The sequence below is a fragment of the Antechinus flavipes genome, chromosome 1 (genome assembly GCF_016432865.1).
Source record: "Antechinus flavipes isolate AdamAnt ecotype Samford, QLD, Australia chromosome 1, AdamAnt_v2, whole genome shotgun sequence".
Lineage (NCBI taxonomy): Eukaryota > Metazoa > Chordata > Mammalia > Dasyuromorphia > Dasyuridae > Antechinus > Antechinus flavipes.
Genome location: NC_067398.1, coordinates 358,969,769 through 358,987,832, shown reverse-complemented (window position 1 = coordinate 358,987,832; position 18,064 = coordinate 358,969,769).

Sequence of the window (18,064 nt, the reverse complement as noted above, 5' to 3'; positions counted from 1 at the left end):
TCCTGATCTTTATTATTGTTTGCATGTATCTCATTTCCTATCCCTCTTGACTCCTCTATTTTATTTCTTTCTGCTACATTACCCTTAATCTACCTCACTCCAAGGGTCCCTCCCTTATCCTCTTCCCCCAACCTTTCCCCTTGCCCTCTTCTTTCTACCAGAATTTAGATTTTTATAGCTTTCCAGATATATTGTCCTGTCTTTATACCATTCTTGTCAATCTACATACTCTTCTATACCCCTCCCCGCATCTTCCCTCACCCTCTTATTCTGAATATAGAAGACTTTTATACCCTTCTAGATATATAAATATTGTTCTTTCTTTAATTCATTCCTGATGAGAATAGGGTTCCAGAACCACCAGCCCTTCTCCCCCATCTAATTCCTCTGTGTCTCATCAGTTCTTCCTTTGCACCTCATTTATATAAGATAATTACTTTTTTTTTTTTTTACCTTTTCTTACATTGTTTTGCTTTTTAGAATCACATCATATTCATCTCTACCCCAATCTTTCTTTCAAACTACCCAATTACTAATGACAATCTTAGACATACAGTTCACATTTTCGGATATAAAAAAATAAACAGTATATACGTATTGAGTTTATTAATCATTGATGTTTACCTTATATTTCTCCTGGATCATATATGTCAAATTTTCTATTAAGCAGATCTTTTTTGCAACAAATCCTAAAACTCAGACAAGTCACTGAATGTCCTTTTTTTTTGTTCAGGATTATGGTAAGCTTTGCTGGGTATGATATTTTTGGCTGCAATCCCAGTTTTTTTGCTCTTGGATATATTGTGTTGTGATCTTTTAGCTTTTAGTTTAACTGCTGCTAGGTCTTATGTGATTCTAATTGTGACTTCACTGTATTTGAGTTTGTTATTTTTTTCTTACTGCTCATAACATTTTCTCCTTGAAGCTTCAGAATTTGGCTATGATATTCCTGTAGGTTTTCCTTATAGGATCTCTTTTAGGTGACCACTGGTGTATTTTTTCCTATTTCTACTTTCCCCTCTTGTTCTAACACTTCAGGACAATTTTTAAAAATTATTTGTTGTACTATTGTATCAAGATTCTTTTTTTTTTTTTTTATTGTAGCTTTCAGGTACTGATTAGTCCTATGGTTTTTCTACTTCAGTTGTTTTTCTTATGAGATGTTTCACATTATACTCTATTTTCCCCATCCTTTGTATTTTATTTTATTATTTCTTGGTCTTTTATGACTTCACCCAACTCAGGTTTAGGCCTTCAAGAAGCTGTAGCATATGCAGTGGCCACACCTCAGTAAATCATCTGGTATGAGGGGCTAAATCAGATTGAGGGTAATTGACAGACCTCAAACTCATTGGTGAATTGAGGGAAGTCTGCCCCAAGCATGTAAAAATCTTCCCCAGTGGAATGGTGTTGGAACAATTCATTCCAATGGCCAAGAAAGCAGCTGAAACAATAGCTATGGAGTGTTTAAAAGTTGGTCAGACACTGAAGACATTAAGGTCATCCATTTCATCCTAGGTCATCTCCAGGCATCTTGACTTCTGTCTTGTCACTCTACTTCAGTGATTCTGGGAGAGAGAATTCAACAAATAGAGTTTTGTAACTCCGTCTCACTTAAATCCAATTTATTCACAAGTCAAGATACCATCCCATGATTTATTTGTTATTTTTTGAAGAATGACAAACAAAGTGCAACTCCATTTCCTATCTCTGCATCTTTTATTGACTGACTTGCATATCTGGAATATTCTGCCTCTTCACCTCTGCATTTTAGTTTCCCTGACTTTTTACCAAGACTCAATTCAAATTCCACCTTTTTCAAGAGACCATTTCCAGTCTTCTCCCAGCTCTTGAAATCTCCTTTTAAACATTACTTTTATCTTCTCTTTATATACTTTGTATTACCTAATACCTTACATGTTATCTCTCCTACTGGAATATGATTTCCTTCAGGACTTTTGCTTTTTACTACATTGGTTTTACCTATCCATGAACAACAAATATTACTTCAATTATATGTATGTAACTTTATATATAAAGTGTTTTATATTTATGTTCATATATCTGTTTTGACAGGTATACTCTCAGATATTTTATACTCCCTAGTTATTTTAAATGGTTTAAAGCAATTTGAATAATTGTTGATATATAGTATAGTTTCCCCATTGGGGGGAGGGAATATCATCCCATCATAGTCACCTCACACCTGCATCCTCAGTTTATGCATCTATTGTTTTTAATTGCCCCCTCATAGTACTCAAATTTTTAAGAATTATGAATATCATTTTGTCAGGTAGGAATATAAGCAGCTTAACTTTATCGACTTTCTTATGTTTTCTCTTTATTTTTTCTTTTTATACCTTTTTTATGTTTCTCTTGAGTCTTGTATTTGAAGATCAATATTTTTTATTCAGCTTTGGTTTTCAAATAGGAATGCTTTAAAATCCTGTATTTTGTTAAATATCCACGTTTTACCTGAAGGATTATATCCAACTTTACTGGCACATATTTCTTAGTTGTGATTCTAAATCCTTTGCCTTCCAGAATATTTTATTTCATGCTCTCCATTTCTTTAATGTAGAAGCTGTTAAATCCTATGTAATCCTGATTGTGGGTCCACAATATTTGAGTTATTTCTTGCTGGCTGCTTCAAGTATTATCTCCTTGACCTGGAAACTAAAATTTGCCTATGATGTTTCTGGTAGTTTTCATTTTTTTGGGTGTTTTTCAGGTATTGATTAGTAGATTCTTTCAATTTCTTTTTTACCCTCTAGTTCTAGGATATCAGGGTAGTTTTCTTTGATAATTTATTGAAAGATGATATCTAGGCTCTCTTTTTGGTCATGACTTTTAGGTAGTCCAAAAATTCCTAAATTATCTTTCCTTAGATCCATTTTCAGTTGTTTTTTCAATAAGAAATTTATTTTTTCTTTTTAAAATTCTTTTTCTTTTTTGATCATTTCTTGAAATCTCAAGGATTCATTATCTCCTACTTGCCCAATTCTAATTTTTAAGGAATTACTTTCTTCAGTGAGCTTTTGTCCTTCCTTTTCCATTTGGACATTTCTAGTTAGAAAAATTTTTAGTGATATCTTTTCCATTGTTTTGTGTTTCTTTTACCATGCTGTTGATTTTTTTTTCATGATTCTCTTGTATTATTCTCATCTCTTTCTCCAATTTTTCTTCAACTTCTTTTATTTGCTTTTAAAAATTATTTCAAATCTCTTCTAGGAGTTCTTTTTGGATTTCAGATCAACATACATTTTTCTTTAAGGTTTCATAGCTATTTTGACTACATTTTGGCTTCTTGGCCTCTTTTAAGTTTGTGCCTTGATCCTTCCTGTAGTGACTCTATATAAAGTTAACTTTTTTCCTGTTTTTTTCTTTTTCTTTTTTTTTTTTTTTTGCTCATCTTTCCTATTTTGTGTTTTTCTCTAAGTATTGGACTCTGCTACTGTACTGTCCCAAGTTTCTTGTGCTGAGGCTCAGAGCCTTGCTGCTGGCTTTCATTGGAGGGTGGTTCCCATAAAGATTTATATAGGAGTGAATCCTCCCTACTGTCTTGCTTGGGGGCAGGGTCTCTTTGTTGATTAGAAACGGCACCCGTGGCATATTGCAGTGGATGTGACACCTTACTTTGATGCTAGTCTGGGGGTCTACTGTCTTTCCTCTGGACTGCTAGTTTGCACAAGAGTACTGATAGATTATTTACTGATAATCTGGGCTCAGAGCCTAGTTGTTGTACCTCAAGGTTAGTCCTGCAGCTGCTGCTTGTTTATTAGGCTTCTCTCCAACTTTAGTAAGACAGACCTTTTTTGCTGATATGGCAAGTTACTTTCCTGCTCCTAAATTGATTCTGAGGCATTTTTCAAGTTTGTTTAAAGGAGAATTTGGGAAGATTCCAGGAAGTTCTTTCCTTATTCAGTCATCTTGACATTGAAAATCTCTCTTTGCTTTCAATCTTTCCCAACATCAGGGTCTTTTCCTATAAATCCAATCTTTTCATTATGTGGCCAAAGTAGTCAAACATCTGCTCCAATATTTGATCTTCCTTAAATATTCTGAATAATTTCCTTAATTATTGACCAATTTGAACTCCTTGCTGTAGAAGGGATTTTCAAAATCCAGTGCCATAATTAGAAAGCATCTATTCTACAGCACTGGCTTTCCTTATATTCATTGCTACTAGAAAAGCCATAGTTTTGACTGTATAGAATTTTGTCAGCAAGATGATTTCTCTGTTTTTTAGTGTGCTGTCCAGATCTGCCATATCTTTCCTTCCAAGGAACAAGTGCCTTTTAACTTCAAAGGTATGATCACTATCTACAGTGATGTTTGAGCGCAAGAATATAAAACTGCTTTCATTTCTTCTCCTATGCGACCAGTTACCAGTACCAATTAGTTTTTTTGGGCAGAAGAGGTTATATTAAGCTTCAGGCCAGCTTTTACACTCTCCTCTTTCACCTTTACCAAGAGGCTTCTTAATTCCTAATCACTTTCTTCCATCAAAGTAGTATTATCTGCATATCTGAGACTGTTGATATTTCTCCCTGCACTCTTAATTACAACTTCTGATTCCTCTAGCCTGACGTTTTGCATGATGTACTCTGCATATAAGCTAAACAAAGTGATGCTATATATCCTTCTCATAATCCTTTTCTAATCTTCCACCAATCACTTGCTCATATTTGGTCCTACCTATTCCTTCTTAGCCCACATACAGATTCCATAAGAAACAAGTAAGATGGTCTGGTACTCCATCTCTTTGAGGACTTGTCACATTATTTTTCCTTCACTCCCTTTATACAGCAAATTGCTGCAGCTTGCTATTTCTCTCTCCATGTTTTTCACCTGTATAATTTCTTCTTTCTTCATATAACTACCACTCTAATTCATAATCTCCCACTTGTACTATTATGATAGCCTTCTCACTGGCTAACCTACTTCTAATTTCTCTATTCTACCATCTATTTTCCACATAGCTGCCAACATGGTTGTTTTTTTTTTTTTTTTTGTTTGTTTGTTTGTTTTTTAAAGCACAGCAATTGTCATGCCCCCAATTTTTCAATGCTTCTTTATTGCTTCTGGGATAAAACACAAAATAATTGGCCTGTATTTAAGACATTCTCTATCTACTCTGGTTGGTTGTTGTCCTTCATTCTTGAAGAGGACCAAAATAACATCACTAAATTAGAGTTGAGTTACAGTGTGTCCGATTATGGCTGATCAGACCAATATGAGCACTGAATTGACACAGGTTGGGCACAAATAGTCCATATGAATATTTGGGGTGGCTTCTCTAACTTTGTGCATCTCAGATTTCTTCTGATCTAATTCATTTCTTCTTTGCTCATGGAGCACAGCACCTTCTCTGATGAGGGCACGCCATGCTGGCAATCCTGTGATAGTGTCTCCCATGTCATACAATCAATTAGAATTAAAAGAGCAAGGAATGTCATTTGCTTTTCTCTGTAGCCCCAACACTTCACATTGTGCCTGGCACATAGCAGGTGCTTATAAATGCTTATTGACCCAGCTAGTCTTGTTCCAAGCAGTCTTTCCTAAATATTAAACATTGTTCCCCTTTCACAAGGAGGGATTCATGTTCAGGCATGAGCTGTACCAGATGGTTTCTGAATTCTTTTTCAACTCTGGGATTCTGTATGTGTGACATAATTATGTTTTCATATGCTCTATGTTCCAGCCAAACTAGCTGTTCTGGAGTTTACAACTTCATCTCCTGCATTCATGTATTTGCATACACCATCCCTCATGTCCAGCATGTACTCTCTCCTCAATTCAACTGGTCAGAAACCTCATCTTCCTTCAAGGTTCACTTCTAATTCTCTGATTCTGTCAATTGTCAATTCTCTGCCTCCACAAACACCTTGTAGTCACTTATATGCTCACTGGAAGCACTTAACAAATGTTTCTTGAATTGAATTGTAATCGTCTGTATAGGTAGCAATGATCACTTAGACGAAAGCTTCTTAAATTATGGAATCTCATAACTGACTATGGGAGTTGTGAAATTATGATTTCTTATCAATAAATGTTAAATTTGTGTACCTATTTTATATACCTATATACCCAAGGTTGCATAAAAATTTCATGCAACAAAAGAAGTCACAAGTGGGAAAAAGTTTAAGAAGCTCTGATCTAGACTAAGCAAACAGAGAGGAGGAGACAGATGTGGGAGCTCTTGTGAGGGCAGAATCAATGAGACTTGACACATGAATGGATATAAGGTTAAAGAAAAGAAAGGAAAGAGTCCAAGGTAATTTCAAAGTCTCAAATGTGGGGATCTAGATGATGTGGTATCACAAATAGATTGTAGCCCAAAGAAAGACCAAAGTGGTGGCATGGGATAGGATAATAAGCTCTCATATCTATAGGTAATTGGAGAGGATATGGGTCTCAGAAAAAAATTAAGTGCTGAAGACATAAATGTAGGAGTTATTTGCAAAGAGATGATATATGAAGCCATCGTAATAAATGAGATTGCCAAAGGAGAAGCTGTAGAGGGGAAAGAGAAGAGCAGAATACTGAAGATAGCAATTTGGGAATGATACCCTTTAATTGATCAGGAAGAGAATGGGAAATTGGAGGAAAATAAGTAGAGTGTCTCTAAAGCCAAGGGAGAAGACATTTCAGTTAGAATGGGAATGATCAGTAAGGTTAGAAGCTATGAAGAAAGCAAGAGAAATGTATACTGGATTGTGGATGTGGTTGTGGCTGTAAAAGCTAGATTTGCATCCACAACTACTCTGAAGGACTTATGAAAAATCATGTCCATACCCAGAGAAGGAACTCTATTTTCAAATTAATTTTTTTCTTAAGGTTTTTTCATTTCCATCAGAGTGGGACATCTATATTTTCTTTTACAACTTGACTTTTATGGAAATGTTTTGTATAACTTCACATGTGGATGAGGATAAGGGAGAGAACTTAGAACTCAAAAAAATTCTAAAAAAAATTATTTATTTACAAAGCATATGCATGAGTAATTTTTCCAACATTGACCCTTGCAAAAACCTTTATTTCAATCTTCCTCACCTTCCCCCCACTCCCTCCCCTAGCTGGCAAGTAGTCCAATACATATTACATATGTTGAAATACATGTTAGATCCAATATATGTTTACATATTTATACAGTTATCTTGCTGCACAAAAATAATCAGATCAAGAAGGAAGGAAAAGAAAAACTGAGAAAGAAAACAAAATGCAAGCAAATAACAGGGAGAGTGAGCATGCTATGTTGTGTTCCACACTCTAGAACTCAAAAATCTTAAACAAATGTAAAATAATTTTTTGAATGTATCTGGGAAAAATATTAAATAAATATATATATTTAAAAATTTGACAAATGCTAGGGAAAAAAAGCTGGATTCAGTGAATAGCAGTGAGAGAGCAGTTTTGCTAAAGAAACTGGTGTAGTTTCAGGGGACTGAAGGAGAAAGTGGGTGATAAAAAAAATGAAGTCTTTTTTTTTTTTTTAAAGAAAATTTTATAGCTAAGGGAAGGAAACAGATGGAATTTTAGCTGGATAAGGGTCAAAGGAAGGCTTTTTTAGCATTATGGGAAGTTTTGAGAGTGTTTGTAGACAGATGAGAAAGAGTCAATGGAGAAGGAGAAATCCACGATGCACAAGAGAGAGGAGAATAATTGGTAACCTTGGTCCTGTAGGAGGCAGTAGGGACTGGGACCCAGGATGACTAGGCTGGGAGTGTAGCCAATCTCAGTGTAGGAGCTCAAATGTGCTTATCCCATGATGCTCTGGCTGTACCCAGTGGCAGAAAGAATTCTAAAGCATATGAGTTGTGAAAGGACAGCTCTGGCCCCTACCTATTCATCACTTCTCCCACTCTCACCCCCACCCTTGAGTCCTCTCTCCTCTCTGCAGCCTGAAATCTGCCCTTTCCTAGAGTAACGTCTCAAGTTTCCACATAACGAGATGTGGGCTGAGGCAAAGCATCCAATCTCCTCTCAGCTGGCTTGGAACTTCTTGGGGAGCATGGCCTAGAGGAAGGAGGGACAGAGCCCACAGGCAATGGGCCAGGCTGGGAGAGTGGGGGGAGGGGAAATGGGGGAGGAGAATGGTTCTGAAGGAATTAGGGTGGAGGAGAGGAAAGAATTCCATGTGTCCAGAGCAGTCTCTGATTCCAACTTCAGGATAATTCCAAAGACACAGGTCATAATTTTGCCTTGACCCACTTTAAAGTTCCCATTGAAAAAATAAAATAAAATAAAGTTTCTATTGAATGTGGGGAGAGCAGGAGTGACTTTCCTCAGTGACCTTGATGCTATTTCCAACTTTTCAATATGTGTATACTAGTGCAAAACATATTTTTTCCTCTAAGGGAATTTGGCTGGTATCATAGAAAAAACCCTGGAATGGGAATCAGAGGTTCTGGGTTCAAATTTCATCTTTGACATAAACCATGTGACCATGGGTAAGTCATAAACTGTGAGTCTTAGTTCCCCCATCTGTAATATGAAGATAGACTGTGTCCTTCACAGGAACTTTAGAGAAAATGCTGTGTAAATCTCTTTTCTCTACCTTTCCCTCCTTTCCACGTTTCTTTTTTCTGATTTCTCCATCTCTGCTATTCCCATGAGAAAAATTGAGAATCCCAAGACCAGCTCATCTTCAGGCAAGATATGCCCAGATTTTGGACATTGCCCCAGCTATGTTGTCCTGCCCTCATCAACTGAAGAGATTATTCTTTTCCTTTCCTCTTCTCCTCTGCCTTCACCAAGTGAAGAGATTAATCTTCCTTCCCTATTCCTCTTCTCTTTTCTTCTCCCCTGTATCCTTTTATCCCCTTTGTTCCTCTACTCTTGTGAAGAAGAGAGCTCTCCTCCTCTATTTCTTACTCTATTTTCTTATTCCTCTTCCCTCTTTCCTACTGTCTTTCCACTTTCTAATCAATCTCCTCTTCCCTCTTCTGCTTGTCTCAATCCTGTCCCACTTTTTAAAAAGGGATATTATAACTACCCAATTCTTGCTTCTTTTAGAGAACATGGGTTAGGTGTTGATGGGAAAATAACACATATTCAGGAAATCACAATTTCAGGATGTAAAGTAGTCAGAGTTCATGAAGAAAAATAAATCCATAGAAACTCAAATTTTTCTATGTTAGAACAAAATATTCACAACTTCACTGGGGAAAAAAATGAGATTTGGGTATTATGAAAGTTAATTTGTATTTACAAGCTTCCAGTTTAGTATACTAGGATGTAGGAATTTGAGTTGGAATTGGGTATAAGCTGATACTAAGACAGATAGAAGGTAAATCGGGATGAGTTGGGATGGGGCTGAGTTCAAGGCAGGGGGTTAAAGGTATTGATCTATAAAGTCTATTTTCCTATTTGTGTCTAATGGTAGCTATCTCTGGGGAGGGGTGGGGAGAGAGGGAAAAAAAGAAATATACATGATAACTACTATATATTTAAAAGGAATAGCAAATTGTACATAACAGATTTGCAGTTTCATGTGCAGTCATCTTTTTATTATTTTTCCAAGTTATAGAATTGTTTGTTTTCTTCCATAAATTAAAAACAAATCAAATATATTTATATATACATACATATATATACATATGAAAAAAGAGAAGGTCTATGAAATGGAAACTTTGAGATTTTAGTTGAGCTTTCCTAAAGTTTTCTCTTTGAACTCTCTCTGCAGCTTTTTTGGCTGTATAGGTATATTATCCATCTGATGCCAGATCAGTGGGGTTATTCACAAATATGATTATTTAGAGAAAGCAGTACTCTGCTTTCTACAAGGAAGCTACAAGCAGCTTTCTACAAGAAAATAATATACAGGCTGTCAGAGCTATCTGGGGATGGGAAACTCAAGCAGACACTCCTAGAATTTACCAGTCTCTTTGAACTTGGCTTTGGAGGCTTCTGGAAAGAGGAAGCTGTGTCTCACATGGAGTGAAGTGCCATTGGCAAGGTCAGGCCACATCTGATTCCCAGAGGCTAGTTTCCTAGCTATTTTATCCTCCTTTTCTATGACTGACAGATGGTGGCAGTAAGGATGGTGACATTCAGAACTGGCAGGGTTTGCTTGCTACTGGATCCATCTCCATCCCTGTTTAGTTGGAGGAGGAAGGGACAGTAGGAGAAACCAAGGATTAACTCCTGGCTGCAGCCAGAGCACCCAGACTTCCTTCATGCTGTTACTTTTTTATCAGGATCCCCCTTCACTCTTTCCCCCTATATTATGCTCATTTACACACACATCTGGAGGCCTCCAAACCTTGATCTGCTACGATTAATAGTGGCAGGGGGTAAAACTATGAGAAGTTTTTATCTCTTTAGAAAGTTGAGAGATACAGTCTCAGGCATCATATGGATAAACTCCTACCTTCTTTTTAGAAGTCACCAAAGCCAAATTAAAAGAGACATCATCAAACTGCTGAATTTTGGGATAGTATTATCTTCCAGATCCAAAAAGCATTCATTATACAGGTGTTAGAGAGGATCATGTAATTCATTCAAATATCTGGATTCTAGGCCAGTCCCAATGGACTTGTGATGGAGAAAGCCATCTTCATCCAGAGAGAGGACTAAAGGGACTGAGTGTGGATCACAACACGGTATTTTTTATTGTTGTTTGCTTGCATTTTGTTTTCTTTTTCATTTTTTCCCTTTTTGATCTGATTTTTCTTGTGCAGCATGGTAATTGTGGAAATATGTATAGAAGAATTGAAGATGTTTAACATATATTGGATTATTTGCTAAGAGAGGGGGTAGGGGGAAAAGAGGGAGAAAAAAAATTTGGAACACAATGTTTTGCAAAGGTGAATGTTGAAAACTATCTATGTATACATTTTGAAAATAAAAAGCTTTAAAGAAACTTTTAAAAAAATATCTGAATCTAACAGAACCAGGACTAGTGACTAGTGTGGTGTGGTAGAAAGAAGGCTGAATCTGGAATAAGAAGTTCTGGGTTCAAATTCTGCCCCTTCTACTTACTATTTATATGCCCTTGAGCAAATCAACTAATTTCTCTGAGTCTAAGTTTCCTCATATGTCAATTGAGGGGTTGGATTAGATGAACTCTAAACTTAGGAACCTAGATAAGGAAGGCAGTCACTAGGGGCTTAACTAATACAAAAGGGAGGGGGTGGGGCTGAGCATTACTCAAATATTCTTTTTTTTTTTTCATGATCCAGGAATCTTTTATTTATCTATTTATTTTTCACAGTCACGTATGCCATGAATTCGTAGGGTATTGGTTCCAAAGGCTCACAAAGTGTTCCTCAGGCCGATGCCAAGTGCCTTTTTCTTTGGCTTCTTTCTTCTGATCATTCTTCTTTATCCATTTCAAGAATCTCTCTCCGCTCTTAGAGTGCTTACTCTGCTTAATACCCACATTAATTCTCTTGGCTGGAAGCTTGCCCTTAACCTGTTTATTTACAACAATGCCTACAGCACGTTGGGTAACAGAGATCTGTCCAGTCTTGCAGTGGTTACACTTGTGGGGGCATTTCCTGCTGAGCTGTGCCCATACTTTGATATCTATAATATCATCCTTCTTGTATTCACACAACATAGTCCAACGGACCACGCTGTGTTCTCAAAAGGGGCCTAGAAAACACGCATTGTGTCCTTCTCCTTTTTCCTTTTATGTTCATCATTTTGATAACTCACTGGACTTGCCAGTGAGGTGGAGTGATGGGAGCTGGCAGAAATCTCACTCAAATATTTTAATGATTTTGAGATATCATTGATGGGAACCCCTCCAGTAATGTAGATCATAAGCTTTATGTCTGCAACTTTTGTCTATGTCTTCCCATAAATTTGCAGCAGGTAGTTCCTCAACATTCTAGGGGCCCTCTTTGCTTTCTTTTGACATTACAAGAATATCAATGGAGAATATGGATTTTCAAATATTTTAATATTGCTTTTTACAAAAATACATCTTTTTAATGCCAGGCCTGGTTGACCAGCAACATTTTTTTTTCTTTCTTGCTTCCACCAAAATTTTTTATTAATAATTATATTTTACTGAGAGTAATATGATTATATAAGCATCATTTTTTTCATAATTATAACTTTTTATTGACAGAACCCATGCCTGGGTAATTTTTTACAACATTATCCCTTGCACTCACTTCTGTTCTGACTTTTCTCCTCCCTCCCTTCACCTTCTCCCCCAGATGGCAAGCAGTCCTATAGATGTTAAATATGTCACAGTGTATCCTAGATACAATATATGTGTGCAGAACCAAACAGTTCTCTTGTTGCACAAGGAGAATTGGATTCAGAAGGTAAAAATAACCTGGGAAAAAAAAACAAAAATGCAAGTAGTTTACATTCATTTCCCAGTGTTCTTTCTTTGGGTGTAGCTGCTTCTGTCCATCCTTGATCAATTGAAACTGAGTTAGTTCTCTTTTTCGAAGAAATCCACTTCCATCAGAATACATCCTCATACAGTATCATTATTGAGGTTCTCCTGGTTCTGCTCATTTCACTCAGCATCAGTTCATGTAAGTCTCGCCAGTCCTCTCTGTATTCATTCTGCTGGTCATTTCTTACAGAACAATAATATTCCATAACGTTCATATACCACAATTTACCCAGCCATTCTCCAATTGATGGGCATCCATTCATTTTCCAGTTTCTAGCCACTACAGAGAAGGCTGCCACAAACATTTTGGCACATACAGGTCCCTTTCTCTTCTTTAGTATCTCTTTGGGGTATAAGCCCAGTAGTAGCACTGGACCAGCAACATTTGATGTTGAAGTTGGGAAAGGATCCATGCCCTTAGGGCAGGAACTGTAGTGTTTCCAGGCTGGGACTGAACCCATATCCTGGGCCATAGACCAGTATTCCCCAGTAGCTGGGATTCCATTGCCCTCACCCCATAGGGAGAGTTCAAGTTGCCATATTTGAAGACCTACTCTTATCTGTACTTGCTTCAGTAGCAACTTCACTGCTATCCGTTATTACTGCTACAATTTCTCCTGGTTTTCTCACTATCCCGATAGTAATTAGCAAGCACTTATTTAGGAGAAAACTATACCCAATCTTCTCTTTCAATCTTCTCATCCTTATCCTCCTCAATTCAACCCCATTCACAACCCTTTCAACTTTGTTCACCTCTTCTATGTTGCCCTCTGAAATTCTTTTCCAATAATGAACAAACTCCTTTTCATCTTGGACTTTTTTTCCTCTCACAGTTTTGAGACCTAATTATTTCTAACAACACTGTATCAATAACTGTTCTCTCCAACAGTGACTATCTTATGTCATTCCCTCCTGACACATTGGTCCAGAAAGAGAAGTTATACTATTCTTTGTTACTTTCATTTCCAAAATTTCCTGTTTTGAGGTTCATTTGACACAATTTCCTCCCCAATTAAGATCATGGCACCCAAAAAGATTCAGACAGAAATAGGGAAATCTTTAGGAAAGGTTGGATTTAAGGTGGGGGGATTGTGAGTTCTGTTTGAGCAAGATTTCAAAAGGACATTATCTAATAAGATGTTAGCAAAGCTGGGGTGGAGTTCATCTGAGATATTAGGATTGGATATATTATTCTTTAAGTGATCTATGTAAAAGTAAATCTAAAGGACAAGAAGAAGAGGATCTAGTACCTCAGCAATGGAGTAAGAACAGAGAACTAAATGTGAGAGAGAGTCAGTGATTTTGGTATTAGAAATTTATATAGTGACAGGACAAGGTGAAAGAGGTTACTATTGATTGAGCTATAGTTGAGCTAGTTACCTCTAGGGACACAACAAAGAAGGGGCAGAGGAGGGAAATGAAACCAGAACAGGGGTGATGGACAGAACAAAAAATAATGGTTTGAGTGGATGTCATGGGGAAGGTGATGAATGAGTTTAGGAAGTATGAGGTAAAGGGAAAGGTGAATGGACAGGATGTTATGAACAGAAAGGGAAATTTCAATTTATTGTCATGATGGGGTGACCTACTTACCTGTAATGATGGATCTAAAGTACGAACATCCCTTTCAAGTGACTAAAATAAAGTCGTGGACATGTTGAGGGGATCAGTGTTTTGAGGGATATATGCTGAAGTCCCTATCTAAAAGGGCAGAGTCTGGGGCAGAAAGAATGACATTGAGCCATTTCTTGAGAATAAAAGGAGTATAATCTGGAGACAGGTAGAAGACTTCTTCTAACCAAATCAATAGACATTTATTAAGCTCTTGACAGACATAGTATTACATCAATCAATCCATCAATAAGTATTGATTAAACATCCCAGGAACTGTACTAAACACTGGGTATACAAACAAGAAGCAAAGTGGGAGCAGACAACACATAAAAGGGAGGTGACAGGTTGTAGAAGAGAAGGAGATGAAAGTATTCAAAACATGGTAGAGGATAGAGTGAGTTCTGTGGAGTCAGGCCTGAAAAGGAATGAAGAAGAAGAAGAGGCCAGTTGACCTGGGACTCTTTCTTAAAATGGAGGTTCTGGTAGAACCAACCGGTCCAAGGATATAGACCACATGCCATACGCAGATGGAAAAAACCTCAGAACAGAGAGGTTACTGAGTGATCACTATACAATTTTAAGATATATTTACCCTCTTGGAAATGTTGCATTTGAGATAAAGTGAAAAAGGGTAAAGAGATGGGTGTTGAAAACATTCCTATGCTGAATGATGAAGTATGATTATAGCCACCCATGATGCAGATAAAAGAGTTTATCTTTTTATATCATCACTATCATTATTATTTAACATTATCCAGGCAGATAGGAATGTTACTGACAATTTTCTTTCTCATTTTTTATTGCTCTCCAAGCAGTTTTGGGATGAGGCCTGGGATTCTGTCCAAGCCTTGCCACATTGAAGTGGGAGGTCTCTTCTAAGGATCGGATTGGGAATTACCTGTTTATATCATGTTTGATCTGAGATATCCAAGTTATAGTGGTCTGGGGACAGAGCCTCTGTTATCTGATGATCCCAAACGTTGGGGGATTATTAGGTTTAGGAGGGGTTCTGGAGATTCCTACAGGCACTAGTTTCTTGGCAAATAGAGTCTATATTCTCACTCACCTTAATTATATTTAACTAACATTGATAAAATGCCTACTGCTTGCAAGGCATTGTGTTGGGCCCTAAGGGATGTTTAGGTGCTTTGCTGTATAGGTGGCCCTTTGGCTCTGTTCAATGTAACAGAACGTATTCCAAGCTTCGGGAATAGTGGGAACAAAGCTATAAAGGGGGTATGGATAGGACTGGTTTAGGGAAAGGCGAATAGTCCAGTTTGGCTCAACTAGACAGCACATGAAAGGAAACAGTGTGAAATAAGCAGGTGCAAGATTGTAATGCCTACAGGAATGAATTAGCTAGTCCTCCTAATTGTTCTCCATGCTTCCATTTTCTCCCCCTTCAATGAGAAAGTGTCTTAAACACTATGGATGGATTTTTTTGTTGTTGTTGGAATCTGTGATTTCATCAAGGTGAAGAATTATACATCATCAACTAGCTGTAGTTTGCAGTCTTAGGGAGTTAGTTACCTGAGGCACTCCCTGGTCACTTAATTAGTGTGTCTCAGGTAGGACTTGAGGCCAGGCCATTCTAAGTCCAAGATCAACCCTTTATCCACTACACGATGCTGCATTTACAGAACTTTAGAGATTCCTAAATCTTCTCTCAAGTAGTAACTAGGTAGTGTAGTAGCTAAAGCACTTGATCTGGAGTCAGGAAGATGTGAATTTAAATCTGGTCTCATGATCTTTTTAATTGTATGATTCTAGACAAGTTATTTAATCTCTGTCTGCCTCAGTTTCCTCAGTGGTAAAATGAGGAAAATCCCTACCTCCCACAAGTGTGAGAATCACATGAAACTATATTTGTAAAGCCCTTAGCACAGTGCTTGGCACATAGTAGATGCCCAATAAATGTTTATTTCCTTCATTATCATCTTTTCCTTAGAGTTTTCTTGTACCACCTTCCCCCAAATCCCCTTTATGTTTCTGTGTATATCATTTTATATTTATTTTTATTTGCACATGTTGTTTTCCTCCTGTAGATTATAAGTTCCTTGAGGACAAGGGCTATTTCCTTTTTTGTCTTCCCAGAGCCAAGCACACAGTAAGAGTTTACTAATTGACATAATGTGAGTTTTTGTCAGTATTATTATAGCACAAAATCCTGTGAATAACTAGAGCCACAGTATTCATTTTTCATAATATTAAGGAAAAAGAGAAATTCATTTGTAGACTCTCTAATTCCACTTATAAACCAAATCCAACAATTAGAGAAAAGTCTGAATGAATACGGTAAAATAAAAGAAATAAAGCATTAGAGTAGTATAATGAACACTTGGAGGTGGAAGTAGGGACACATAATTGAGCACCAGCTCCCCCACCTTCCCAGCTGTGTGACCTTGAGCCTGTAACTTAATCCATCTGAAGTTCACAAGATCTTAGAGCTCTGAGGGACTTCAAGGTTTATTTAGTCCACGCCTTTTATTCTATACATGAGGCAACTAAATTCCAGAGAACTGAGACCAGAAATGGCCACTGCAGGATTGAAAATGAAAAGTAAATTCATTGCCTCTGCCTCTGGATCAAATAAATGTTCCTTCCCTTGCATTAAGCTAAGGTACCACATATACCAAGGTAGCACAATGACTCAGTGTCTTTATCTGTAAAATGTGGAAAAGAAAACTTGACTATCTGCCTCACAGAGTTGTTGTGAATAAAGCAGTTTGTGCCTTTCCCCTTGTATTTCATTTTTATCCTTCATATAGTTTATTTGAACATTTTTGTTTATAAATATGGCAGCGAGGCTGTGCAGGGGCTCAAGTGCTGGGTTAGATGTCAGAAAGACCAAAGTTAAAATTTGGCTTTAGCCACTTATTAAATGTGCAACCTTGGACAAGTACTTTAACTGTTTGCCTCTGTTTCCTCATCTGTAAAATGAACTGCAGAAGGAAATGGCAAATCATTCCTGTATCTTGGCCAAGAAAACCCCATAAAAAGGGTCATGAAGAGTTGGACATGACTGAACAACAATGATGTATTTGTTTTCTGTAACCCCATTAAATTGTGACCTCTTTGAGACAAAGACTGAGGTTGGTCTCTTTTTGTACCTCCAGCAATTTAGCACAGTGCCTGGCATAGAAACAAATTACTAAGGAAAGAATGCCTTCGAGTATAACAAACATTCAGGATGAACTTCTTGGGATTGTGGCAAAGTGGAAAGTGTTGTATTTGGAGTCTGAGACCTTGGGTTCCAGCCCGACCTCTATCACTTATTACCTGTGTGACTTGGAACAATATAACTTGCCTCTCTGGGTCTGTTTCCTCATCTGAAAATTAAAAGGTTTGAACTAGATGCCCTCAATAGTGCCTTCTGGAATCTAGGTCTATGATCTTGTGAAGCATGGGAGGAGGAAAAAGAGTTCAACTGTTCTTTCTGGTGATTAGTCTGCTATTAATCTACTTTAGGGGCAGCTTCATAGTGCAATGGAGAAGAAAGCTTCAAATGAAGCAACACAGAGTTACACATGATTGAAAACTCAGCAACAACAATCTGTGCTTTCTGTACAATGATAATTTATTTTTGCAATGATTCAATGCAAATTTATTGAGTAACAATAAACATCTGATGACATTTTGGATGTAGCCCACATGGGAATTTATTTCACTTGACTATGCTTATTTATTGCAGGGTTTTGTTTCGTTTTTACATTAGTGGAAGGAGATAGGGAGAAAAAATTCTTTACAACTGAAAAAAACTAAAAATAGTGAAAAATTAGTTTGATGAATAAGCTCTGCATTAAGTATTGAAGAGAATAGAAAGAGTCAGCCTTTCTAAATTCTTAGAATGTTTTCTAAAACATCAAAGAAACTATATTCGTTCTGCATGTTTTATCACATTCAAATGCTTTGAAAATGCCTGTGGAGAGCATGGATGATCATATTCAGAACACTCCATCCTCTGGCCATGGCAGATAACAAGAAAGTTTACTGAATTAACAAATCTAAGGCCGATCTTGGTAACTGAGAGACACTCAAGAAAACAATCCAGAGAATTGGCTCTAAATTGCTAAAAGATTAATTGGG